At 39.0% G+C, this 27,242-nt stretch overlaps 2 long non-coding RNA genes across 2 annotated transcripts in view; both read left to right on the forward strand.

Annotated features, from left to right (window-relative positions):
• LOC137226363 (uncharacterized) overlaps nucleotides 1-7,886 on the forward strand; it is a 58,864-nt gene extending 50,978 nt beyond the window's left edge. The window contains exon 3 of the long non-coding RNA XR_010944327.1: nucleotides 7,352-7,886. This is a non-coding gene — a long non-coding RNA (uncharacterized lncRNA). The remainder of the gene's footprint in view (nucleotides 1-7,351) is intronic.
• LOC137226362 (uncharacterized) overlaps nucleotides 1-27,242 on the forward strand; it is a 684,033-nt gene that overhangs the window by 432,874 nt on the left and 223,917 nt on the right. The window lies entirely within an intron of this gene.

Below are 27,242 nucleotides of genomic sequence, written 5' to 3' on the forward strand. Positions count from 1 at the left end.
CAGGGTTTGTTTTTTTTTTGATGACATTATCTTTGTTCATTCATCTGTCAATGGACACTTAGGTTGTTTCCAAGTCTTGGCTATTGTAGATGAGCTGCAATGAAGAGATATCTTTTTGAGATGGTGCTTTTATTTCCTTCAGGTATATACCCAGAAGTGGAAATCCTGGATCGTATAGTAGTGCTCGTTTTAATTTTTTTGAGGCATCTCCATACTGTTTGCCATAGACATTGCACTCATTTACATTTCCACTGACAGTTCACAGGGTTCCCTCTTTTTTACATTCTTACCAACACTTTTTTTCTTTTCTTTTTGATAATAGCCATTCTGACAGGTGTAAGGTGATACCTCATTTTCATTTTGATTTTCATTTCCCTGATTATTAGTCATGTTGAGTATCTTCTAATTCACCCATTGGCCATTTGTATGGCTTCTTTGGGAAAATGTTTATTCAGATGATCTGCCTATTTTTTAATCAGATTGCTTTTTCTATTGATCATATGATATTTTAATATATTTTGATATTAACCACTTAGCAGATATATAATTGGAAAATATTTTCTCCCATTCCCTAGATTGCCTTCTCATTTTGTTCCTGGTTTCTTTTGCCTCACAGTTTGATGTAGTCCCACTTGTTTATTACTGCTTTTGTTGTCTTTGCTTTTGGTGTCAAATACAAAAAATCATTGCCAAGACTGATGTCAAGGAATTTGTTCTGTATGTTTTCTTCTAGGAGTTTTATTGGGTTAGGTCTATGTTCAAGTCTCTAATCCAATTTGAGTTGATTTTTGTGTATGGTGTAAAATAAGTATCCAGTTTCATTCTTTTGCATAGGGCTTTCCATTCTTCTTAACACCATTTATTGAAGAGACTTTCCTTTCCTGAAAGTATATTTTTGGCTTCTTTTTCATGAATTAATTGACTATGTACACATGGGTTTATTTTTACTTTTGTTTTTTAACATCTTTATTGGAGTATAATTGCTTTACAATGTTGTGTTAGGTTCTGCTGTATAACAAAGTGAATCAGCTATATGTATACATATATCCCCATATACCCTCCCCCTTGCATCTCCCCCCCTACCCTCCCTATTACGCCCCTCTAGGTGGGCACAAAGCATCGAGGTGATCTCCCCGTGCGATGCAGCTGCTTCCTACTAGCTATCTATTCTAGATTTGGTAGTGTATATATGTCAATGCTACTCACTCACTTCGTCCCAGCTTACCCTTCCTCCTCCCTGTGTACTCAAGTCCATTCTCTACATCTGCGTCTTTATTCCTGTCCTGCCCCTAAGTTCATCAGAACGTTTTTTTCTTTTTTTTTAGATTCCACATATATGTGTTAGCATACGGTATTTGTTTTTCTCTTTCTGAATTACTTCACTCTGTATGACAGACTCCAGGTCCATCCACCTCACTACAAACAACTCAATTTCGTTTCTTTTTATGGCTGAGTAATATTCCATTGTATATATGTGCCACATCTTCTTTATTCATTCATCTGTCCATGGACATTTAGGTTGCTTCCATGTCCTGGCTGTTGTAAACAGGGTTTCAATGAACAGTGTGGTACATGCTTCTTTTTGAATTACGGTTTTCTCAGGGTATATGCCAAGTAGTGGGATTGCAGGGTCATATGATAGTTCTGGTTTTAAGGAACCTCCATACTGTTCTCCATAGTGCCTGTATCAATTTACATTCCCACCAACAGTGCAAGAGGGTTCCCTTTTCTCCACACCCTCTCTAAAATTTATTGTTTGTAGAATTTTTGATGATGGCCATTCTGACCTGTGTGAGGTGATACCTCATTGTAGTTTTGATTTGCACTTCTCTAATGAGTAGTGATGTTGAACATCTTTTCATGCATTTGTTGGCAATCTGTATATCTTCTTTGCAGAATTGTCTATTTAGATCTTCTGCCCAGTTTTGGAATGGGTTGTTTGTTTCCTTGATATTGAGCTGCATGAGCTGCTTGTATATTTTGGAGATTAATTGTTTGTCAGTTGCTTCGTTTGCAACAAAATATTTTCTCCCATTCTGAGGGTTATCTTTTTATCTTGTTTATGATTTCCTTTGCTGTGAAAAAGCTTTTAAGTTTCATTAGGTCCCAGTTGTTTATTTTTGTTTTTATTTCCATTTCTCTAGGAGGTGGGTCAAAAAAGATCTTGCTGTGATTTATGTCAAGGAGTGTTCTGCCTATGTTTTCCTCTAAGAGTTTGATAGTGTCTGGTCTTACATTTAGGTCTTAAATCCATTCTGAGTTTATTTTTGTGCATGGTGTTAGAAAGTGTTCTAATTCATTCTTTTACATGTAGCTGTCCAGTTTTCTCAGCAACACTTATTGAAGAGGCTGTCTTTTCTCCATTGTATATTCTTGCCTCCTTTATCAAAGATAAGGTGATCATATGTGCGTGGGTTTATCTCTGGGCTTTCTATCCTGTTTCACTGATCTAGACTTCTGTTTTTGTGCCAGTACCATACTGTCGTGATTACTGTAGCTTTGTAGCATAGTCTGAAGTCAGGGAGCCTGATTCCTCCAGATCCATTTTCCTTTCTCAAGATTGCTTTGCCTGTTCAGGGTCTTTTGTGTTTCCATGCAAATTTTAAAATTTTTTGTTCTAGTTCTGTAAAAAAAAAAGCCATTGTTAGTTTGGTAGGGATTGCTTGAATCTGTAGATTGCTTTGGTAGTATTGTCATTTTCACAATGTTGATTCTTCCAATTGAAGAACATGGTATATCTCTCTATCTGTTTCTCCATCTGAAGAAATCTGTTTAATTTCTTCCATCAGTGTCTTATAGTTTTCTGCATACAGGTCTTTTGTCTCCTTAAGTAGGTTTATTCCTAGGTATTTTATTCTTTTTGTTGCAATAGTAAATGGGAGTGTTTCCATAATTTCTCTTTCAGATTTTTCATCATTAGTGTATAGGAATGCAAGAGATTTCTGTGCATTAATTTTGTATCCTGTTACTTTACCAGATTCATTTATAAGCTCTAGTAGTTTTCTGGTATCATCTTTAGGACTCTCTATGTATAGTAGCATGTCATCTGCAAACAGTGACAGCTTTACTTCTTCTTTTCCGATTTGGATTCCTTTTATTTCTTTTTCTTTTCTGATTGCTGTGGCTAAAACTTCCAAAACTGTTTTGAATAATAGTGGCGAGAGTGGACAACCTTTGTCTTGTTCCTGATTTTAGAGGAAGTGGTTTCAGTTTTTCACCATTGAGGATGATGTTGGCTGTGGGTTTGTCATATATGGCCTTTGTTACATTGAGGTAAGTTCCCTCTATGCCTACTTTCTGGAGAGCTTTTATCATAAATAGGTGTTGAATTTTGTTGAAAGCTTTCTCTGCGTCTATTGAGATGATCATATCGTTTTTATCCTTCAGTTTGTTAATATGGTGTATCACATTGATTGATTTGCATATACTGAAAAATCCTTGCATTCCTGGGATAAACCTCCCTTGATCATGGTTTATGATCCTTTTAATGTGTTGTTGGATTCTGTTTGCTAGTATTTTGTTGAGGATTTGTGCATCTATGTTCGTCAGTGATATTGGTCTATAGTTTTCTTTCTTTGTGACACCTTTGGTTTTGGTATCAGGGTGATGGTGGCCTTATAGAATGTGTTTGGGAGTGTTCCTCCCTCTGCTATATTTTGCAAGAGTTTGAGAAGGATGGTGTTAGCTCTTCTCTAAATGTTTGATAGAATTCGCCTGTGAAGCCAACTGGTCCTGGGCTTCTGTTTGTGGGAAGATTTTTAATCACAGTTTCAATTTCAGTGCTTGTGATTGGGCTATTTATATTTTCTATTTCTTCCTGGTTCAGTCTCAGAAAGTTGTGCTTTTCTAAGAATTTGTCCATTTCTTCCAGGTTGTCCGTTTTATTGGCATGTAGTTGCTTGTAGTAATCCCTCATGATCCTTTGTATTTCTGCAGTGTCAATTGTTACTTCTCCTTTTTCATTTCTAATTCTGTTGATTTGAGTCTCCTTCTCTTTTTTCTTGATGAGTCTGACTAGTGGTTTATCAATTTGTTTATCTTCTCAAAGAAAGAGCTTTTAGTTTTATTGATCTTGGATATTGTTTCCTTCATTTCTTTTTCATTTATTCCTGATCTGATCTTTATGACTTCTTTCCTTCTGCTAAATTTGGGGTTCTTTTGTTCTTCTTTCTCTAATAGCCTTAGGTGTAAGTTTAGGTTGTTTATTTGAGCTTTTTCTTGTTTCTTAAGGTAGGATTGTATTGCTATAAACTTCCCTCTTAGAACTGCTTTTGGGGCATCCCATAGGTTTGGGGTCGTCGTGTTTTCATTGTCATTTGTTTCTAGGTACTTTTTGATTTCCTCTTTGATTTCTCAGTGATCTCCTGGTTATTTAGTAGTGTACTGTTTAGCCTCCATGTGTTTGCATTTTTTACAGTTTTTTTCCTGTAATTGATATCTAGTTTCATAGTGTTGTGGTCAGAAAAGATACTTGATATAATTTAAATTTTCTTAAATTTACCAAGGCTGGATTTGTGACCCAAGATGTGATCTCTCCTGGAGAATATTCCATGAACACTTGAGAAGAAAGTATTCTGTTGTTTTGGATGGAATGTCCTATAAATGTCAATTAAATCCATGTTGTTTAATGTGTCATTTAAAGCTTGTGTTTCCTTATTTATTTCCATTTTGGATGATCTGTCCACTGCTGAAAGTGAGATGTTAAAGTCCACTACTATGATTGTGTTACTGTCAATGTCCCCTTTTATGGCTATTAGCATTTGCCTTATGTATTGAGGTGCTCCTGTGTTGGGTGTATAAATATTTACAATTGTTATATCTTCTTGGATTGATCCCTTCATCATTATGTAGTGTTGCTCTTTGTCTCTTGTAGTCGTCTTTATTTTAAACTCTATTTTGCCTGATATGAGAATTGCTACTCCAGCTTTCTTTTGATTTCCATCTGCATGGAATATCTTTTTCCATCCCCTCACTTTCAGTGTGTATGTGTCCCTAGGTCTGAAGTGGGTGTCTTGTAGACAGCATATATACAGGTCTTGCTTTTCTGTCCATTCAGCCAGTCTATGTCTTTTGGTTGGAGCATTTAATCCATTTACATTTAAGGTAATTATCAATATGTAGTTCCTATTACCATTTTCTTAATTGTTTTGGGTTTGTTATTGTAGGTCTTTTCCTTCTCTTGTGTTCCCTGCCTAGAGAAGTTCTTTTAGCATTTGTTGTAAAGTTGGTTTGGTGATGCTGAATCCTCTTAGCTTTTGCTTGTCTTAAAGGTTCTAATTTGTCCATCAGATCTGAATGAGATCCTTGCTGGGTAGAGTAATCTTGGTTGTAGGTTTTTCCCTTTCATCACTTAAGATATGTCCTGGCACTCCCTTCTGGCATGCAGACTTTCTGCTGAAAGATCAGCTGTTAACCTTATGGGCATTCCCTTGTATATTATTTGTTGTTTTTCCCTTGCTACCTTTAATATTTTTTCTTTGTATTCAACTTTTGATAGTTTGATTAATATGTGAATTGGCGTGTTTCTCCTTGGATTTATCCTGTATGGGACTCTCTGCACTTCCTGGACTTGACTGACAATTTCCTTTCCCATATTAGGGAAGTTTTCAACTATAATCTCTTCCAGTATTTTCTCAGTCCCTTTCCTTTTCTCTTCTTCTTCTGGGACCCCTATAATTCGAATGTTGGTGCATTTAATTTTGTGCCAGAGGTCTCTGAGACTGTCGTTGATTCTTTTCATTCTTTTTTCTTTATTCCGCTCTGTGGTAGTTATTTCCACTATTCTCTCTTTCAGGTCACTTACCCGTTCTTCTGTCTCAGTTATTCTCTATTGATTCCTTCTAGAGAATTTTTACTTTCATTTATTTTGTTGTTCATCATTGTTTGTTTGCTCTTTAGTTCTTCTAGGTCCTTGTTAAACGTCTCTTGTATTTTCTCCATTCTATTTCCAAGATTTTGGATCATCCTTCCTATCATTACTCTGAATCCTTTTTCAGGTAGACTGCCTATTTCCTCTTCATATTTTTTGCTCTGGTGGGTTTTTCCCTTACTCTTTCCTCTGCTGCATGTTTCTCTGTCTTCTCATTTTGTTTAACTTACTGTGTTTGGGGTTTCCTTTTTGCAGGCTGCAGGTTCATAATTCCCCTTGCTTTTGGTGTCTGCCCCCATTGGATAAGGTTAGTTCAGTGTCTTGTGTAGGCTTCCTCGTGGAGGGGACTGGTGTCTTTGTTCTGGTGGGTGGGGTTGGATCTTGTCTTTCTGGTGGTCAGGGCTGCGTCCAGTGGTGTGTTTTGTGGTGTCTGTGAGCTTAATATTATTTTAGGCAGCCTCTCTGCTGATGGGTAAGGCTGTGTTCCTGTCTTACTAGTTGTATGGCATAGGGTGTCCAGCACTGGAGCTTGCTGGCCATTGGGTGAGCAGGGTCTTAACATTGAGGCGGAGATCTCTGGGAATGCTCTCACTGATTGATATTACACGTGGCCAGGAGGTTTCTAGTGGTCCAATGTCCTGAACTCAGCTCTCCCACCTCAGAGGCTCAGGCCTGACACCAGGCCGGAGGACCTAGACAACAGGGGCTTATATTTGGGCTCTCCATTCTGCTCCATTGATCAATGTGTCTGTTTTTATGCCAGTACCAGTGTTTTGACTACTGTAGCTCTGTAATATAGTTTGAAATAAGCAAATGTGATGCCCTCAGTTTTGTTCCTCTTTCTCTAGATTGCTTTGGCTATTGGTGGTCTATTTTGGTACCATACAAACTTCAGGATTGTTTTGTTCTATTTCTGTGAAAAGTGCCATAGAATTTTGACAAGGATTTCATTCAATCTGTAGATTGCTTTGGGTACTATGGATATTTCAACAATTTAATTTTTTATGTCCATGAGAACAAAGTATCTTCCCATTTATTTTTGTCTTCTCAATTTCCTTAATCAATGTCTTATAGATTTCAATGTACAGGTCTTTCACTTCCTTCTTTAAATTTATTCCTAAATATTTTGTTCGTTGCAATTGTAAATGGAATTGTTTTCTTAACATCACCTTCTGATAGTTTGTTAGTAGTATGTGGAAACACAACTGATTTTTGTGTATTGCTTTTGTATCCTGCAACTTCACTGAATTTGTGTATTCGTTCTAACATATACTGACATCTTGTGGGCACGTCTCCCACTGCTAAGCCAAATGATGTGATTTTCTTTTCTCTTTCTCTTTTTGTGTATGAAAAAGTGCACATTAAGAACTGGAGTAGGAAGTCTCTATGCTGTTTATTTTCGGTTGAACAACGTTTAGTTCATAAGCAAGTTAAAAGATTTTTCTAATGGAATTTTTATTGGCATTTCTGTGGCCTATTCAGGAAGAACACCAAGTCTTATACAGCCTTGAGAGGAGGGGGAAAGTCTCTCTAAATGACAAGAAAGATGGGGCTTCCCTGGTGGTGCAGTGGTTAAGAATCTGCCTGCCAATGCAGGGGACACGGGTTCGAGCCCTGGTCTGGGAAGATCCCACATGCCACAGAGCAACAAAGCCCATGCACCACAACTACTGAGCCTGCGCTCTAGAGCCCGTGAGCCACAACTACTGAGCCCATGTGCCGCAACTACGGAAGCCCAGGCGCCTACAGCCCATGCTCCACAAGAGAAGCCACCGCAATGAGAAGCCCGCGCACTGCAACGAAGAGTAGCTTCCGCTCTCCGCAACTAGAGAAAGCCCGTGCGCTGCAACGAACACCCAACACAGCCAAAAATAAAATAAATAAATTCATAAAAATTTTAAAGAAAAGAAATACTTTTAAAAAAATGACAAGAAAGAGTAAATGAGACTCAGATACAGAGGGTGATGTGCTCAAAGTGACTGAGAAGGTTAAGGTCAGATCCTAACCTAGAAGCCAAGTTGCCCGATTCTCTGGTCTCCTAAAGTGTTTCTAGGGATCATGTGTTACTAGGAGGGCCTTTATAGACGGCACGTCTTGGTATAAAGGAAACAATAGACCTGTCACTCATCCTTACGCTCCACAAACCCTGTTCATAACTGGTCTTTCCCCATTCTCTGCATGTGCCTAGCGACCCCAACACAGACTGGACTGGCCAGGAGGAGAGAAAGGAGGGCAAAAAAGAAAGAAAGAAGGGGGAGTAGACTTGAAAACGTTTTCTTCTTATCTTCTCAAGTTTAAGAGAACTAAAAGAGATTGAGGAAAAATAATTCTCTTCCCACTGGAAAAAAAATTACACTTTTGTTTGTTCCTACAAAAAATTGACAAAAATGGATCAATTAAGCTGGAAAGCTGCATAGCCACTTCCTGTCTTCCTCTTTGTGTGTCATCCCATTGTAAGTAGCAAGAAAACCTTTCATAATGGATTGGGACAAGGCCAGGAATCATTGAATGTTTGGGAGCTGTGCCCAGACTATTCTGCTTATAACAAAGAGAATAAAGTATATCATTTGTCATAGTTTCCACATGACTTCAATATTGCATGTGAGCTAACTACTCTTTCCCCATCTGATCAGGGACGTTACTGACAGAGATACAGCAGGCCCCTCTTGCGACTAAACACATGAATGCCGTCACCAGATCCCAGGCAAGTCCACCTACCAGCTTTTGTAAAGGTACTGTACGGATAATGGAAGAGAACAGCTTAGATGTGCGTCTCATGTTACAGATTGGACAGTTTTGGTCATTTAAGTTTTTAGAATGATCACTGTGTGTAACAAGACAATTGTTGCAGTATTTACAGAGTTTTTGCTTTTTTTCATTTTTCAAACCACATGATGTTTCCTTCATTCAGGCAGATGGGTGATTCTCAGCTCATCACTTCAAGGAAAGGATGTACTGCTGGGAAAAAAATAAAGCTGCCTTGCTTACCATTTTATTTCAAAAGTTTTAGTCCTATAGGCAAATCAAAGGACAAGCATCAGTTACAGATTTAGGAGATGATACACTGAAATAATACAAGCTAGCCTACCTGAGGCAAAATAAGCATTTTCTAAGTGGAGCAAGGGGGAGAGGAGAGAGTATCCGAGTAAAGCAAGGAGGCATAAGTATCGATGGGTCCTTGGAGGAACATTGAACCTTGTCCCCTAGAGACATCTTGGAAAGAAAACCACAAGACCTCTGGGCCACTTTCATGTATTAAATAAATCTCAGTGCAGCCCTGGTTAAAACTTCCATCTTCATTTCTCTCTTCTGCTCTTTGAACCTGAGGCTTGACTCCTGGCTGCAGTAAGGTCAGCATGGCTTGCTCTGTCCTCTTCCTCTGCCTTTTGTCTTTGGTTCTAATTCCCTTGAGGTTAGGGAAGAAACAAAAGTTAAGAAGAATTTTTTTAAAATGGCAGACACTTTCTCATTTAACTGGTGTGCACCTTTGGGTGTCACTGCTTTCCTGCCCAACCACTGATGGCCTCGATGTGCGAGCATCCCTGTGAGAGAGCAGCCGGGGACCCTCAGGAGCCTCCTCAAGGCAGGATCTCCCCCTCCCTGTCAGATCCCATTCAGGAAGCACTCCCCATGGCCTCTTGTCTCCCCTTTTCCTGGTGGAGAACTGGCTGATAACTCAGGCCTGCCGCCTTCAGAGGTGGCAGCTGTGGGACACAGCACTCACTTCTCCTCACCGTGCCTCATGGAGACACCCAGGCAGCCCCAATGCTGCCCCCCTTCACTGTACCATCCTTCTCTGATTTCCTCATCTTCTGCTTAAATAGATGCAAAAATAGATCAAAATCTGCTCCAGAAACAGATATCCAAAGACAGAATGCCATGCAGTTTTCCTTTTTACTCCGATGATCTCTGTCTTTAAAAGCAAGTATTTTAGGATAGCGATGTCTGAAGTGGCTCATGGGGAAAGTGGAACACTCTGATGATACTCTTCTCCTGACTGCTGCATCCCTCACATCAGCTAAAGAAGTGAAGATCAGGGGTTGCAGGGTCTGTACAGTTGCTTCTTCATAAATCCTAGAGTGCCTGGCTGTGAGTTGTTCTTAATGGAAAATGGTGAACGCTTAATGCCTCTTGGTCCCTAGTTCTGGGTCCCAGTTGCCAAATTTGTGACAATAAAAAATGCTCCAGAGTACATCTTATTCATCTAAATGGAAAAAAAATCTCTTTGATTCTATAAGTGATTCTAAATAAAGGTTTCTAATTCTTAAGACAAAATAAAAAAATATACATATATATTCCAATATTTTATATTGTGTAATTTATATATATTATAATTAAATATATTCCAATAATATTAGTAATATCAATTAATATTTACCAATTAGATGAGCTTGAGGAACAAAATTCAATAATAAGCCCTGCACCAACCAAGTCACCACAGATACAGGAAAAGGAAAGCCTGGCTGTGAGGGTATGGCAGAAGATTAAACATGGTCATAAAACAATTATAAGTCATCAGTGTGGTCTCTCCTGGAAATTATTAGGAGAACTATGAAGGCAGAGGTTAGATAATTATTGTGCTATATTTTGCAATAAACAAAATTTTCTCAATGTTGTAAATTGCTTTCTTCAATATGAATTTTAAATATTGTAAAGAATCCAGAAAGAGTAAAAAGATTAATTAAAATTATGAAGTATAATATATTTAACCTTTAGAACAGAGGAGGAAATATTAAGAAATAAATGACTCATGGCCTTTAACATATAGAGAGGTTTTGTTTTTTAATTAAAAATAAAGAATGAAAACAAATAAACAACGAACACTTACAAAAATCTTTGATCCAACAGCATCCATCATCATAACAATAGCCCTTGGCATAGAATTAAGACTTTCTCCATTTCACGTTTGAGCACCTGCAGTTACAAAAGGCATTCCACTAACAGCTGGCCTAGCTCATTAACGTGACAAAAACTTGCACTTACATCAGTTTTATACCAAATCTCACCATTCATTAAACCATGGATAAATTTCTTTTTGCTGTTGTTGAAAACAAAAGTCATTACCTTGTTTATCATTAAAAAAGAGAGTTTTTTTTTTACTAATCAAAATAGGGTATGGTTTAATCAGAATAAGGTGTTACGTGCATTAGGTGTCCCCAGGTGGGTTCTGAGGTTCTCTAACCACCTAACATCTAAGTGAATACACAACACATACATTTTCATATCATCCATCCTCCTGAAATTCAGCAGTCTTCCATATTTTTCAGAGTTTTTCAGAGTAAAATCTCCCAGTCACTTGAACCAAAATCATCAAGTAACTCACTAAAAAAGTAAACCCCCAACCTCATGCCAGACCTATTGAATCAGAATCTGTTGATCAGAATAAGACATATTTTTTCTTCATGTGATTCTTAAATGTACAGTAAAATTTGAGAAATACTGTCCAATTGGTTAACTCTGGAGTTTTTATTTTTTAATCTCATCTTATATTGCCTGCAGCATTTACTTTATCTCAGAAATCCCTTCATCTTTAAACATTCTTAAGCCTTAGTTTACCTCAACTGAATATGGGTTAATATTACTTTGCGGTTTTTAGATTATAAAATGAGTTGTAAAGTGCTTAGCAATGGACTTGGCATATGGTAAGTGTTCCATAAATGATAATAAAGATGATTGTGGTAATGATGCAAATGACAAAATAAGGGCAGGTGGAAACAAGGATCCCATGATAATTCTCTGATCTCTTTCCCTGAACACATTGGGCAGACTTTAAAGCTGTAAACCCAAAAGATTAAAATTAAACAAAACCAGATGGTGTGGATTAAAGAATACCTCTCTTTCCCTAAATCAGGAAATTTCCACTTCTGCTTTCCTTCTTTGTAGACCTTGCCTCTTCCCCTCCCCACACGGGAGGGGTGAGGAGGGCTGATTCTGTTGTTCGCAGTCCATTTATGAGTAGGAAATTAGTCCTTAGTCTAACTTAAAATGTAGGACTCAAGACTCCACTCACTCTGCTTATATCGCTTGCATTTTAAGTCTTTGCCTACCTGTGATAATAAACAAATCTAAGGAGAGCTAATTTAGTACCCTGTGATTGGCTACCTCTTTCTCTTTCTCTTTCAGCTCAGATACTTGAAAATCAAGTCAACCCTTGGCTAGTTTGAGGCGTGGCCTATCTCTCCTACTCATCCTTATAGGAATTCTGAGTTTGCTTTTCTGGATTCAGAAGGAAGTAGGAAACTCCACTTAGGCCCGAACCTCAACCCACCTTTCCTGCTTTAGAGGTAATCAGGTCCTGGTTCAGCTGAAAGTTCTTTTTCACTTTCCATTTGTATTAAGCTAATACATATAAGCATCCTCAGGAATCTTCCCAGTGGTGAGCAGGGCAGGATTTGGCCAATCTTACGTCCCTGGAAATATCATCATGGCACATAAAATCCCCACTTCAAATGGAAATTACCAAACATTTTAGTTGAATAATAATGAATTTATGACATATCCAAACATGTGGGATACAGCAAAAGCAGTACAGAAGGTCCCTGACTTACGGTTTTCTGACTTTATGATGGTATGAAAGTGATATGCATTAAGTAGAAACCACACTTCAAATTTTGAATTTTGATCTTTTCCTGGGCTAGTATGATGCTCTCTTTTGATGCTGGACAGCTCCCAGCCAGTCACTGGATCACAAGGGTAAAGGACCATCACACTAGTACCAAATGTAAAATAGATAGCCAGTGGGAAGCAGCTGCATAGCACAGGGAGATCAGCTCGGTGCTTTGTGACCACCTAGAGGGGTGGGATAGGGAGGGTGGGAGGGAGACACAAGAGGTAGGAGATATGGGGATATATGTATATGTAGAGCTGATTCACTTTGTTATAAAGCAGAACCTAACACGCCATTATAAAGCAATTATACTCCAATAAAGATGTTAACAAAAACAAAACAAAACCGGTCTGAACCCAGACAACCACTCTGCTTTTTGTTTTCAGTACAGTATTCAATAAATTACATGAGAGAGTCAGCACCATATTATAAAATAGGCTTTGTGTTAGATAATCTTGCCCAACTGTAGGCTAATATAAGTGTTCTGAGCACGTTCAAGGTAAGCTAGGCTAAGCTATGATGTCCGGAGTTTAGGTGTATTAAATGCACTTTTGACTTAAGATATTTTCAACTTATGATGGGTTTATTGGGACGTAACCCCACTGGAAGTCAAGGAATATTTGTAATTAGAGGCAAATTTATGGACTTAAATTATATTTGTTAGGAAAGAAGAAATGTTGAGAATCAATAGTCAAACTTGCAACTCAAAGAACTAGAAAAAGTAGCAAGATAAATAAAAGAAAGTAAAGGTAGTAAATAATAAACTATGTGCAGGAGAAACAAAATTGACCAACTTTCACAAGAAAAAACAAATATATAAAGAACCCCTTACCCGTTAAAGTAACTGAATCCATAATTGAAGGATTATTAAGTTTCTCCCATAAGTAAAACTCTATGCTTAGGTGGCTCACTAGTGAACTTTCTGAAAATTAAAAAAAAATTATTAAAAACCTGTACAAATTCTTCTATAGATAGAAAAGGAGCCATAAGTTGCAACTTATCTAATGAACTATTATCATCTTGATACCAAAATCTGACCTAAACATTTTAATGAAAGAAAAAGTTGAATACCAGTATCACTCAGGATCCTGGACAGAATGAACAGTAATCTCTGCTGTCTGGCTATGTCACAAGATTTCATTCTCCATAGGACTACTTGAAAAGAGGTTCTGGGTGCTAAGCAACTACTTCATCGAGGAAGGAGAACACCAAAGATGCCCTGATTCCAGAGCCCCAGCTGCAGGGTTTGTGTACAGGCTGCAGGTGCCTGGGGAGCACTGTGTCTCCACAGCACAGAGGTAAGTGGCTGAGTCTTCAGGTTTAGGGGCTGCGATGTGCAGAGAGCTTCCCTTCTTTAACAAGGTGGCTTTTAGTCTTTCGTTCTGCTTTTCGTCCCCAACTGAGTAAAGAGCGAAGAGAAGTTCGGGTCCCTTCCCAGGATCCTGTCTATACCACAGTAGCCCTTTAAAATTGCTGACCGTGTAGCTGCAGTTGAGGATGAGACTGTCTCCCTCCTGGATTTTCAGGGTCTGAGGACTCTGCTCCACCTTGTCTTCTCCCCTCAACCCTGTTCAGGAAAACAAAATCAGAAATGAAACAAAGCTTTCAGTTCAGCAGTTTTGAAAAATTCCAACAAGAAACCTGGGATGAGCTGAGACTAAACCCCTCTCTCTCTTCTCTCCAGCTTTGGATAAATGTGCCCTTATGGTTCTCATCTCTTAACCTCCAACTTACAGCCAAGCTGAAGCCACAAGACTATGAATGCACATTCCAGCATGTTCTCCATCCTGATATCACACTCTTGATACAATTTTAATGATTCCAAATCTTCTCCCCTGAGGAGCTGCTCCTGTGTCTTAGTTCTCCTTCTCTAATGCACGAGATAGCCTTTCTGTGGGTGGCTCAGCCAATCAAGAGCAAATCCTCTAGTAGCTGTCATGCTTTTGACAGTTAAGGCACTGGAGGAATGAGAGGAATGGAACCACTGCCACCTGGTGGTCACAAACACAAACATCTCACAGGACCCACTCCATGCCCCCTACAAAGACAAAAATTGATGGGAGGACATTTTTTATATTGGTGGGCATAGTGCGTATGAGGTTTAAAGTAGTAATCAGAAAAGCCTTCTCTGCCTGCAATTTGAATCGTTTCATTTTTCCTTGTTTGGCCTTTAAAGCTAAACTGCTACCAGAGGTTATAAAAGTTGAACCCAAGCATAGGTGTAATGGATTGTGTTTCTCTTTATAGTACACAAGAATCTCAGCAGGGGGGATCTTAAAAGGACTAGAGTGCTGAAAAAAGCGGGGGGATAAAATAGCTGTGGATATGTCTGGAGACCTCTTTGACAGAGAATTGGGAACATAAGAAACCATTGCTTCAATTAATTTTATGCCTGGCTACAGGGACCAAGTGTAACTACAACTCAGGGTCACGAACTTGATAGATCTTAGGAGAACAGGAGGGAAGAGCATGGCAGAGGGAAAGCAGAGCTCTCCATTCTAGACCCTGGAGAGATCAGAACATCACAGAGCAGAGTGGGGAACAGGAAGATACGTATAGCAAAACTAGTATTGTTTAATTTGTTTGGTTCTATGACACTCCGCTGGGTTTTTTGTTTTGTTTTGTTTTTGTTTTTACATCTTTATTGGAGTATAATTGCTTTACAATGGTGTGTTACTTTCTGCTTTATAACAAAGTGAATCAGTTATACATATACATATGTTCCCATATCTCTTCCTTCTTGCGTCTCCCTCCCTCCCACCCTCCCTATCCCACCCCTCCAGGCGGTCACAAAGCACCGAGCTGATCTCCCTGTGCTATGGGGCTCCTTCCCACTAACTATCTACCTTACGTTTGTTAGTGTATATATGTCCATGCTTCTCTCTCGCTTTGTCACAGCTCACCCTTCCCCCTCCTCATATCCTCAAGTCCATTCTCTAGTAGCTCTGTGTCTTTATTCCTGTCTTACCCCTAGGTTCTTTATGACATTTTTTTCCTTAAATTCCATATATATGTGTTAGCATACGGTACTTGTCTTTCTCTTTCTGACTTATTTCACTCTGTATGAAAGACTCTAGGTCTATCCACCTCATTACAAATAGCTCAATTTCGTTTCTTTTTATGGCTAAGTAATATTCCATTGTATATATGTGCCACCGCTTCTTTATCCATTCATCCGATGGTGGACACTAAGGTTGTTTCCATCTCCGGGCTATTGTAAATAGAGCTGCAATGAACATTTTGGTACATGACTCTTTATGAATTATGGTTTTCTCAGGGTATATGTCCGGTAGTGGGATTGCTGGGTCATATGGTAGTTGTATTTGCAGTTTTTTAAGGAACCTCCATACTGTTCTCCACAGTGCCTGTATCAATTTACATTCCCACCACCAGTGCAAGAGGGTTCCCTTTTCTCCACACCCTCTCCAGCATTTATTGTTTCTAGATTTTTTGATGATGGACATTCTGACCGGTGTGAGATGATATCTCATTGTAGTTTTGATTTGCATTTCTCTAATGATTAATGATGTTGAGCATTCTTTCATGTGTTTGTTGGCAGTCTGTATATTTTCTTTAGAGAAATGTCTATTTAGGTCTTCTGCCCATTTTTGGATTGGGTTGTTTGTCATTTTCTTATTGAGGTGCATGAGCTGCTTATAAATTTTGGAGATTAATCCTTTGTCACTTGCTTCATTTGCAAATATTTTGTCCCATTCTGAGGGTTGTCTTTTGGTCTTGTTTATGGTTTCCTTTGCTGTACAAAAGCTTTGAAGTTTTATTAGGTCCCATTTGTGTATTTTTGTTTTTATTTCCACTTCTCTAGGAGGTGGGTCAAAAAGGAACTTGCTGTGATTTATGTCATAGAGTATTCTGCCTATGTTTTCCTCTGAGAATTTGATAGTTTCTGGCCTTACAGTTAGGTCTTAATCCATTTTGAGGTTATTTTTGTGTATGGTGTTAGGGAGTGATCTAATCTCAAACTTTTACATGTAGCTGTCCAGTTTTCCCAGCACCACTTATTGAAGAGGCTGTCCTTTCTCCACTGTACATTCCTGCCTCCTTTATCAAAGATAAGGTGACCATATGTGCGTGGGTTTCTCTCTGGGCTTTCTATCCTGTTCCATTGATCTATCTTTTTGTTTTTGTGCCAGTACCATACTGTCTTGATTACTGTAGCTTTGTAGTATAGTCTGAAGTCAGGGAGCCTGATTCCTCCAGCTCCATTTTTCGTTCTCAAAATTGGTTTGGCTATTCGGGGTCTTTTGTGTTTCCATACAAATTGTGAAATTTTTTGTTCTAGTTCTGTGAAAAATGCCACTGGTAGTTTGATAGGGATTGTATTGAATCTGTAGACTGCTTTGGGTAGTAGAGTCATTTTCATAATGTTGATTCTTCCACTCCAAGAACATGGTATATCTCTCTATCTATTTGTATCATCTTTAATTTCTTTCATCAGTGTCTTATAATTTTCTGCATACAGGTCTTTTGTCTCCTTAGGTAGGTTTATTCCTAGATATTTTATTCTTTTTGTGCAGTGGTAAATGGGAGTGTTTTATTGATTTCACTTTCAGACTTTCATCATTAGTGTATAGGAATGCCAGAGATTTCTGTGCATTAATTTTGTATCCTGTAACTTTACCAAATTCATTGATTAGCTCTAGTAGTTTTCTGGTAGCATCTTTAGGATTCTCTATATATAGTATCATGTAATCCGCAAACAGTGACAGCTTTACTTCTTCTTTTCCGACTTGGATTCCTTTTATTTCCTTTTCTTCTCTGATTGCTGTGGCTAAAACTTCCAAAACTATGTTGAATAAGAGTGGTGAGAGTGGACAACCTTGTCTTGTTCCTGATTTTAGTGGAAATGCTTTCAGTTTTTCACCATTGAGGATGATGTTGGCTGTGGGTTTGTCATATATGGCCTTTATTATGTTGAGGAATGTTCCCTCTGTGCCTACTTTCTGCAGGGATTTTATCATAAATGAGTGTTGAATTTTGTTGAAAGCTTTCTCTGCGTCTATTCAGATGATCATATGGTTTTTCTCCTTCAATTTGTTAATATGGTGTATCACATTGATTGATTTGCTTATATTGAAGAATACTTGTATTCCTGGAATAAACCCCACTTAATCATGGTGTATGATCCTTTTAATGTGCTGTTGGATTCTGTTTGCTAGTAGTTTGTTGAGGATTTTTGCATCTATGCCCATCAGTGATATTGGCCTGTAGTTTTCTTTCTTTGTGACATCCTTGTCTGGTTTTGGTATCAGAGTGATAGTGGCCTCGTAGAATGAGTTTTGGAGTGTTCCTCCCTCTGCTCTGTTTTGCAAGAGTTTGAGAAGGATAGGTGTTAGCTCTTCTCTAAATGTTTTATAGAATTCGCCTGTGAAACCATCTTGTCCTGGGCTTTTGTTTGTTGGAAGATTTTTAATCACAGTTTCAATTTCAGTGCTTGTGATTGGTCTGTTCATATTTTCTATTTCTTCCTGATTCAGTCTTGGCAGGTTGTGCATTTGTAAGAATTTGTCCATATCTTCCAGGTTGTCCATTTTATTGGCATAGAGTTGCTTGTAGTAATCTCTCAAGATCTTTTGTATTTCTGCAGTGTCAGTTGTTACTTCTCCTTTTTCATTTCTAATTCTATTGATTTGAGTCTTTTCCCTTTTTTTCTTGATGAGTCTGGCTAATGGTTTATCAATTTTGTTTATCTTCTCAAAAAACCAGCTTTTAGGTTTTTTGATCTTTGCTATCGTTTCCTTCATTTCTGTTTCATTTATTTCTGATCTGATTTTTATGGTTTCTTTCCTTCTGCTAACTTTGGGGTTTTTCTGTTCTTCTTTCTCTAATTGCTTTAGGTGCAAGGTTAGGTTGTTTATTCGATAGGTTTTCTATTTCTTAAGGTAGGATTGTATTGCTATAAACTTCCCTCTTAGTACTGCTTTTGCTGCATCCCATAGATTTTGGGTCGTCGTGTCTGCATATTCATTTGTTTCTAGGTATTTTTTTATTTCCTCTTTGATTTCTTCAGTGATCACTTCGTTATTAAGTAGTGTATTGTACATCCTCCATGTGTTTGTATTTTTTACAGATCTTTTCCTGTAATTAATATCTAGTCTCATAGCGTTGTGATCGGACAAGATACTTGATACAATTTCAATTTTCTTAAATTTACCAAGGCTTGATTTGTGACCCAGGATATGATCTATCTTGGAGAATGTTCCATGAGAACTTGAGAAAAATTTGTATTCTGTTGTTTTTGGATGGAATGTCCTATAAATATCAATTAAGTCCATCTTGTTTAATGTATCATTTAAAACTTGTGTTTCATTATTTATTTTCATTTTGGATGATCTGTCCATTGGTGAAAGTGGGGTGTTAAAGCCCCCTACTATGAATGTGTTACTGTCGATTTCCTCTTTTATGGGTGTTACTATTTGCTTTATGTATTGAGGTGCTCCTGTGTTGGGTGCATAAATATTTACAATTGTTATATCTTCTTCTTGGATCGATCCCTTGATCATTATGTAGTGTCCTTCTTTGTCTCTTCTAATAGTCTTTATTTTCAAGTCCATTTTGTCTGATATGAGAATTGCTACTCCAGCTTACTTTTGGTTTCCATTTGCATGAAATATCTTTTTCCATGCCCTTACTTTCAGTCTATACGTGTCTCTAGTTGTGAAGTGGGTCTATTGTAGACAGAAAATATATGGGTCTTGTTTTTGTATCCATTCAGCCAATCTGTGTCTTTTGGTGGGAGCATTTAGTCCATTTACATATAAGGTAATTATCGATATGTATGTTCCTATTCCCATTTTCTTAATTGTTTTGGATTCGTTATTGTACGTCTTTTCCTTCTCTTGTGTTTCTTGCCTAGAGAAGTTTCTTTAGCAGTTGTTGTAAAGCTGGTTTGGTGGTGCTGAACTCTCTCAGCTTTTCCTTGTCTGTAAACGTTTTAATTTCTCCATCAAATCTGAATGAGATCCTTGCTGGGTAATCTTGGTTGCAGGTTTTTCTCCTTCATTACTTTAAATATGTCCTGCCAGTCCCTTCTGGCTTGCAGAGTTTCTGCTGAAAGATCAGCTCTTAACCTTATGGGGATTCCCTTGTGTGTTATTTGTTGTTTTTCCCTTGCTGCTTTTAATATGTTTTCTTTGTATTTAATTTTTGACAGTTTGATTAGTATGTGTCTTGGCGTGGTTCTCCTTCGATTTACCCTGTATGGGACGCTCTGTGCTGCCTGGACTTGATTAACTATTTCCTTTTCCATATTAGGGAAGTTTTCAACTATAATCTCTTCAAATATTTTCTCAGTCCCTTTCTTTTTCTCTTCTTCTTCTGGAATCCCTATAATTTAAATGTTGGTGCATTTAATGTTGTCCCAGAGGTCTCTGAGACTTTCCCAGTTCTTTTCATTCTTTTTTCTTTATTCTGCTCTGCAGTAGTTATTTCCACTATTTTATCTTCCAGTCACTTATCTGTTCTTCTGCCTCAGTTACTCTGCTATTGATCCCATCTAGGGTGTTTTTAATTTCATTTATTGTGCTGTTCATCGTTGTTTGTTTCATCTTTAGTTCTTCTAGGTCCTTGTTCAATGTTTCTTGCATTTTGTCTATTCTATTTCCAAGATTTTGGATCATCTTTACTATCATTATTCTGCATCCTTTTTTAGGTAGACTGCCTATTTCCTCTTCAGTTGTTAGTTCTGATGGGTTTTTATCTTGCTCCTTCATCTGCTGTGTGTTTCGCTGTCTTCTCATTTTGCTTATCTTACTGTGTTTGGGGTCTCCTTTTTGCAGGCTGCAGGTTCGTAGTTCCTGTTGTTTTTGGTGTCTGTCCCCAGTGGCTAAGGTTGGTTCAGTGGGTTGTGTAGGCTTCCTGGTGGAGGGGACTAGTGCCTGTGTTCTGGTGGATGAGGCTGGATCTTGTCTTTCTGGTGGGCAGGTCCACGTCTGGTGGTGAGTTTTGCGGTGTCTGTGGACTTATTATTATTTTAGGCAGTCTCTCTGCTAATGAGTGGGATTGTGTTCGTGTCTTGCTAGTTGTTTGGCATAGGATGTCCAGCACTGTAGCTTGCTGGTCGTTGAGTGAAGCTGGGTGCTAGTGTTGAGATGGAGATCTCTGGAGATTTTCACCATTTGATATTATGTGGAGCTGGGAGGTCTCTTGTGGACCAGTGTCCTGAAGTTGGCTCTCCCACCTCAGAGGCACAGCACTGACTCCTGGCTGTAGCACCAACAGCCTTTCATCCACACGGCTCAGAATAAAAGGGAGAAAAAGTAGAAAGAAAGAATTAGTAGAAGTAGAAAGAAAGAAAGGAGGGAGGGAAGACGGAGGGAAGGAAGGAAAACAGAAAGAAAGAAGATAAAGTAAAATAAAATAAGATAAAATATAATGAAGTTATTAAAATTAAAAAAATAATTATTAAGAGAAAAAAAAACGGACGGATAGAACCCTAGGGCAAATGGTGGAAGCAAAGCTATACAGACAAAATCTCACACAGAAGCATACACATACACACTCACAAAAAGAGGAAAAGGGGAAAAAATCATAAATCTTCCTCTCAAATTCCACCTCCTTAATTTGGGATGATTCGTTGTCTATCCATGTATTCCACAGATGCAGGGTACAATCAAGTTGATTGTGGAGCTTTAATCCGCTGCTTCTGAGGCTTCTGGGAGAGATTTCCCTTTCTCTTCTTTGTTCTCACAGCTCTCAGGGGGCTCAGCTTTGGATTTGGCCCCGCCTCTGCGTGTAGGTCACCGGAGGGCGTCTCTTCTTCGCTCAGACAGGGCGGGGTTAAAGGAGCAGCTGATTCGGGGGCTCTGGCTCACTCAGGCGGGGCGGAGGGAGGGGCACGGAGGGCGGGGCGAGTGTGCGTCGGCAGAGGCCGGCGTGACGTTGCACCCCCCTGAGGCGCGCAGTGCGTTCTTACGGGGGAGTTGTCCCTGGATCCTGGGACCCCGGCAGTGGCGGGCTATACAGGCTCCCCGGAAGAGGGGTGTGGAGAGTTACCTGTGCTCGCACACAGGCTTCTTGGTGGCGGAAGCAGCAGCAGCCTTAGCGTCTCCTGCCCGTCTCTGGGGTCCGCGCTTTTAGCCGCGGCTCGGCGCCCGTCTCTGGAGCTCCTTTAAGCAGCGCTCTTAATCCCCTCTCCTCGCGCACCAGGAAACAAAGAGGGAAGAAAAAGTCTCTTGCCTCTTCGGCAGGTCCAGACTTTTCCCCGGACTCCCTCCCGGCTAGCCGTGGCGCATTAACCCCCTGCAGGCTGTGTTCTCGCCACCAACCCCAGTCCTCTCCCGGCGCTCCGACCGAAGCCCGAGTCTCAGCTCCCAGCCCCGCCTGCCCCGGCGGGTGAGTAGACAAGCCTCTTGGCCTGGTGAGTGCCGGTCGGCCCTGACCCTCTGTGCGGGAATCTCTCCGCTTTTCCCTCCGCACCCCTCTTGCTGTGCTCTCCTTCGTGGCTCCGAAGCTTTCCCCCTCCGCCACCCGCAGTCTCCGCCCGCGAAGGGGCTTCCCAGTGTGTGGAAACGTTTCTTCCTTCACAGCTCCCTCCCACTGGTGCAGGTCCCGTCCCTATCCTTTTGTCTCTGTTTATTCTTTTTTCTTTTGCCCTACCCATGTATGTGGGGGGTTTCTTGCCTTTTGGGAGGTCTGAGGTCTTCTGCCAGCGCTCAGTAGGTGTTCTGTAGGAGTTGTTCCCCGTGTATTTCTGGTGTATCTGTGGGGAGGAAGGTGGTCTCCGCATCTTACTCTTCCGCCATCTTCCCGGAAGCCGCACTCCATTGGGTTTTGTCATTGAACATGTGCTGATGTTGCAGAGTTGACCACCATTTATATAAGCTCTCCTCAGACTTGTCCGAAGAGCACACTCTACCCCCATTAGCTACAACCCAGAAAAAGAACATCAACTCTCAGACGCACTGCTTTGATGTCACTTCATCCCTCACCGACTCAGGGACTAGAAAAGAATAAGCGGCACAGAATTTATTGCACTAACAGTGTAGGTAAGGGGTTTGTTGTTCTTTGACTTTTTCTTTGAAAATCTGATAATTTCTCAGTGATCTAAAAGTCATTAAACTAACTTGTATCCATTTTCTCATCCTTTGATTTGATTTATTCTAGTCACACTTAGCAAACTCTGACTCTTACAAATCATAATTAAAAGGATGTGTTTCTCTGTTTCTGAATGTGTGTCTCAGAAAGAACGTGAAAAAGATAACTGCAAGATTAATGCAGGAGCTCTTTGTAGGATAGGCTCTAAAAGAACCCAGAAGCTGAATGTGTGATGTGTAATGAAACCAAGGAGATGATTTACAGTTGTGATTTTTATGAAATTTGTTTGTAATTTTAAAAACCATTTTTAATTTGAAATAATTAGAGATTCATGGAAGTTTCCAAAAATGTACAGGGAAGCTCTGTGTACTCTTCACCCTATGTCCTCCAGGGGTGTCTCAACCAGGAAATTAACATTAGTAAAACACACAGGGCTTATTAGATTTCCACAGTTTACATGCAGCCATTTTTTTGTGTGTGTAGTTCTAGGCAATTTTACACATGTACAGATTCATGCATTCATGTATATCACATGTATAGCTTCACTGCCACAATCCAGATGCACAGCTGTTTCATAACCACAAGGCTTCCTCATGCCACCCCTTTGTAGCCACACCCACCCCTTCCCTACTCCTTAACCCCTGACAATCACTAACCTGTTCTTCATTCCTACGATTTTGTTATTTTAATAATGTTATATAAATGGAATTATATAGAAGTAAGCATTGAGATTTTTTTCACTCAGAATGAGTAGTAAAAACATGAGATTTGTCCAGGTAATAGTGTGTGACCAGCCTGTTTGTTTCTTTTTATTTCTGAGTAGTATTCCATGGTAGGGACGTCCCACAGTTTGTTTAACCAGTCACCTACTAAGGGACATCAGGTTTCCATATTTTGGCTGCTATGAATAAAGCTGTTATGAATATTCAGTTACAGATTTTTATGTAAATGAAATCTTCTATTTATCTACGATAAGTGTCCAAGTCTGCATTGCATGTTTAGTTTTATAAGAAATTGCCAGGCCATTTTCCAGAGTGCCTGTATCATTCTATATTCCCATCAGCAGTTTATGAGTGATCCAGTTTTCCCCACGTTTGCCAGAATTAGGTGTTGTCACTATTTTTTATTTTAGCCCCACTGATAGTTGTATAGTGATATTTCATTGTGGTTTTAATTTGCGTTTCTCTGATGGCTAATGATGTTGAGCATCTTTTCATGTCCTGATTTGCAATCTGTATATCCTCTTTGGTTAAATATCAATCTGAGTCTTTCACCCGTTTTTCTAATTGGTTGTTCATTTTCTATACCATTTAGCTTTTAGAGTTCTTTATATATTCTAGATACAAGTACTGTGTCAGATACATGGTTTGTAAATATTTACCCCCAGTCTGTAGCTTATCCTTTCATATTCTTAACAGGCTCTTTTGTAGAGGAAGAGTTTTTAAATTTGATTCAGTTAGGGGTGTGTGTGTGTGTGTGTGTGTGTGTGTGTGTGTGTGTGTGTGTGTGTATCATGTTTTAGGTGTCAAATCTAAGATTTACTTAGCTCCAGTCCTGAGATTTTGTCTTACTTTTTTTCAAGTTTCATAGTTTATATTTTACATTTAAGTCTATGATCCATTTTGAGTTGATTTTTATAATGCATATTTTTAAGAAGATCTTTTTTAGAAAAGAGGAATCTGTCATCATCTTTGTCTTAAGCTTTACGTATTTGCTGTTATCAAGTAACTAGTTCAAAGCAACATAACCAAAATGTAGCTTGAGCACTTCTCATAGAAGACTGAAAAAAACTTTTATGCTTTGAGCCTGTGAGCTTCCCTTTTTATACTTACTGTGATTTCTCTAAATTAAAAGTAAAGTTAGAACTATAGAACAAACCCAAACCCTTCTCAACATATCAGCCTCTGAAATCATCTATCATGTATTACAGGGCAATGTTTTCTAGTATAGATTTGGAAAATGGTTACATCTATCTTATGATCAAGGATAACTGCTGTCTTTCCTAAAATTCACATTCTTTTAAACTTTAAAATTCTCTGAGAAAAAAATGCCTATTAATATTTAGGTCATCAAAGTGAACTAAAGTGAGAGTCTTTTCCTTGCTATAACTTCTTTCCTATAATGGAACATGTGTTTCTTGAAAAAGAGAATATTCTCTACAAATTGTCACAAGAAAGAGAATTGCCTCTTTCTCTTATTACTTTTTGCTAAAATTACATGCTTCCATCTACCTTTTATCACAGTCACCATTCCAAGGTCAAATAGCTCATTTCCCCAAGGATGTAGTGATTCTTCTTTCTACTGTGCCAGAGGCAGAGTCCTGATTTTTGCTCTCATAGGAGAACTTTTAAAATACCAATATTACAATCGAGGATAATACTTCCTAAAAGTTTTCTTAAGGGTTGAGAATCCAGGAAATTAAAAGGATTCTTGATTGAAATAATTCAGCCTTTGGAACCAGAATCAGGAAATTAGAAAAACAGACAAGACATTTTTCTTGTCTCAGGCTAGGACTCCCAATGGTAGGAATATCTACCCCCAAACTAGGTCACTAGACTGGAAATTAAAAATATACAAAGAAGCAGAACAAGTGATGGCAATGGTAAATATAAATAGAAACAGATAGTTCGACACCATCCAATTGTACTCATGGGCAACATCTAGTGTATGGAGAACACCTATTATACAAACATCATTTCCTTTGAGCCCTAGAAGTTAGGATGGAAAGGAAAAGTATTGAGACTCAAAGAGAACTAAGTTAACTGTGATTTTCTTTCGGCCTGGACCACTCCCCCACTCTCTGCCCACTACCACCCTTAGCTCTATAGGACTCATATCTCTAGCCACAGGAAATAAATATTTGAGGCTGAAATTCTAAGATAAAAGCTCTAGAGAAGAAAGCAGAAAAGAGATAATACAGGAATACGTCATCACCAGGTGAAACCGGAAGACTCACCGATAAGAAGAACTTCCAAGTCCACAAGAAAATGAATTCGATATACATCTTCCTACAGACTCACTCAGGTGATGAAGATGGCTCTGTCTACGCCAACAAGAGGGAGACCATCTAATTGCAAACCTGAAAATAGTACCATATGACGAAAATCTGTACAAACAGAAAGGGGATTTATGGTACATGGAAATAGAAGTATCCTTATGGTGATGAGAATTGGACGAATACAAGAACTAATTGATACACAATTATCTAACAGCATCCAAAGGGTAGAAGCTCTGTGTCTGTTGATATTATCAATTAATTCATTCTTCAGTTAGCCAATGTTTAATGTGCAACCACTATGTGCCATGTACTGTGTAATGTACAATACATACATGTTTCCTGACTGTATGGAACTCACAGTTATAGGCATAACAGGAATTTTAGAAGTCTATACATAAGTATAGATATAGATGTAGATTATAAAAACATATTAATTGCAACATTTCCTTTTGTCTTAGACTTGGAAGAGAGCCTTCAGTACATGAGAACCGATGGAGAGAGTCCACAATACATGCTTGCGTACACTTCCAAAACATATATGAAGTGCATTTGTTCAACTTTCTTTAGCCTATTATGCAGAGTAATGATATATGAGAAAACTGATAATTCACTGAAGAGTTAGAGCAAACAGAAGTGAAGCTGTGATGGTGTGTCTTCCTCAATCTTCCTCAAGCCAAGTTAGAGGAGATTCAGAAGATTGGCTCTGAGAGTTTGAAATGAATCCCCTGGAGTTTGGAGGATTCAGAGGGTCACACTAGGCGGCAATGACAATTTCTCTCACTTTACTGTACTTATGGCCAGAATGCTGATTACTCTGTTATTTTTATCTCTGTGTATATGTGACAGAAAGGTGGCTCATACTTGTTAAATTGAGAAGCTAGAGAAACATGATGAGGTATGACACGGAGTCATGTAGACATGAGTAAAATGTCAGCGAGAGAGAGAATAACACAAAGAGGACACAGTGTAGAGCTAAACCTTGCAGACACACAATAGTTAATGACTGGAAGGGAGATGAAGGTGTGTGCGGGAGTGCGAGAGGAAACAGCCCAAGAAGTAGGTACAAACCTCAGAGAGTGTTTTGTCAGAGAAGAAGCTGTTTCTCTAAGAAAGAGAGAAACTTTCTCTAAGGAAGAGAGGATATGAAGCAAGAGTAAATGGTCACAACTCATGTGTCTAAAGTTTCTGAGAGGTCAGCAATGATGAGGTTTGGAAATTTCGGTTGATTTACAACACCGAGGTTATTAGCACTCTTTGAGGGCTTAGCTAGTGGAGGAATTAAAGCCACATATATGTATACCCTTTAATCCAGAAATTCGAATATATATGCCCAATAGCAGTGTGTAAATATATTCACCCAAGAACGTGTATAAGAATATTCATGGGCTCCCCTGGTGGCGCAGTGGTTGAGAGTCCCCCTGCCGATGCAGGGGACATGGGTTCTGCCCTGGTCTGGGAAAATCCCACACGCCGCAGAGCGGCTGGGCCCGTGAGCCATGGCCGCTGAGCCTGCGCGTCCGGAGCCTGTGCTCTGCAAGGGGAGAGGCCACAACAGTGAGAGGCCCGCATACCGCAAAAAAAAAAAAAAAAAAAAAAGAATATTCATAATAACACAATTGATAACAGCCAAAGGCAGGAAAAATCCAAAGAACCATTTAAGCAGGTAGCTAAATAAATTCTGGTATGTTCATACAGCAATGAGAATAAACTAAACT

This window comes from Pseudorca crassidens, chromosome 1, assembly GCF_039906515.1.
Source record: "Pseudorca crassidens isolate mPseCra1 chromosome 1, mPseCra1.hap1, whole genome shotgun sequence".
In the NCBI taxonomy this organism is placed as follows: Eukaryota; Metazoa; Chordata; class Mammalia; order Artiodactyla; family Delphinidae; genus Pseudorca; species Pseudorca crassidens.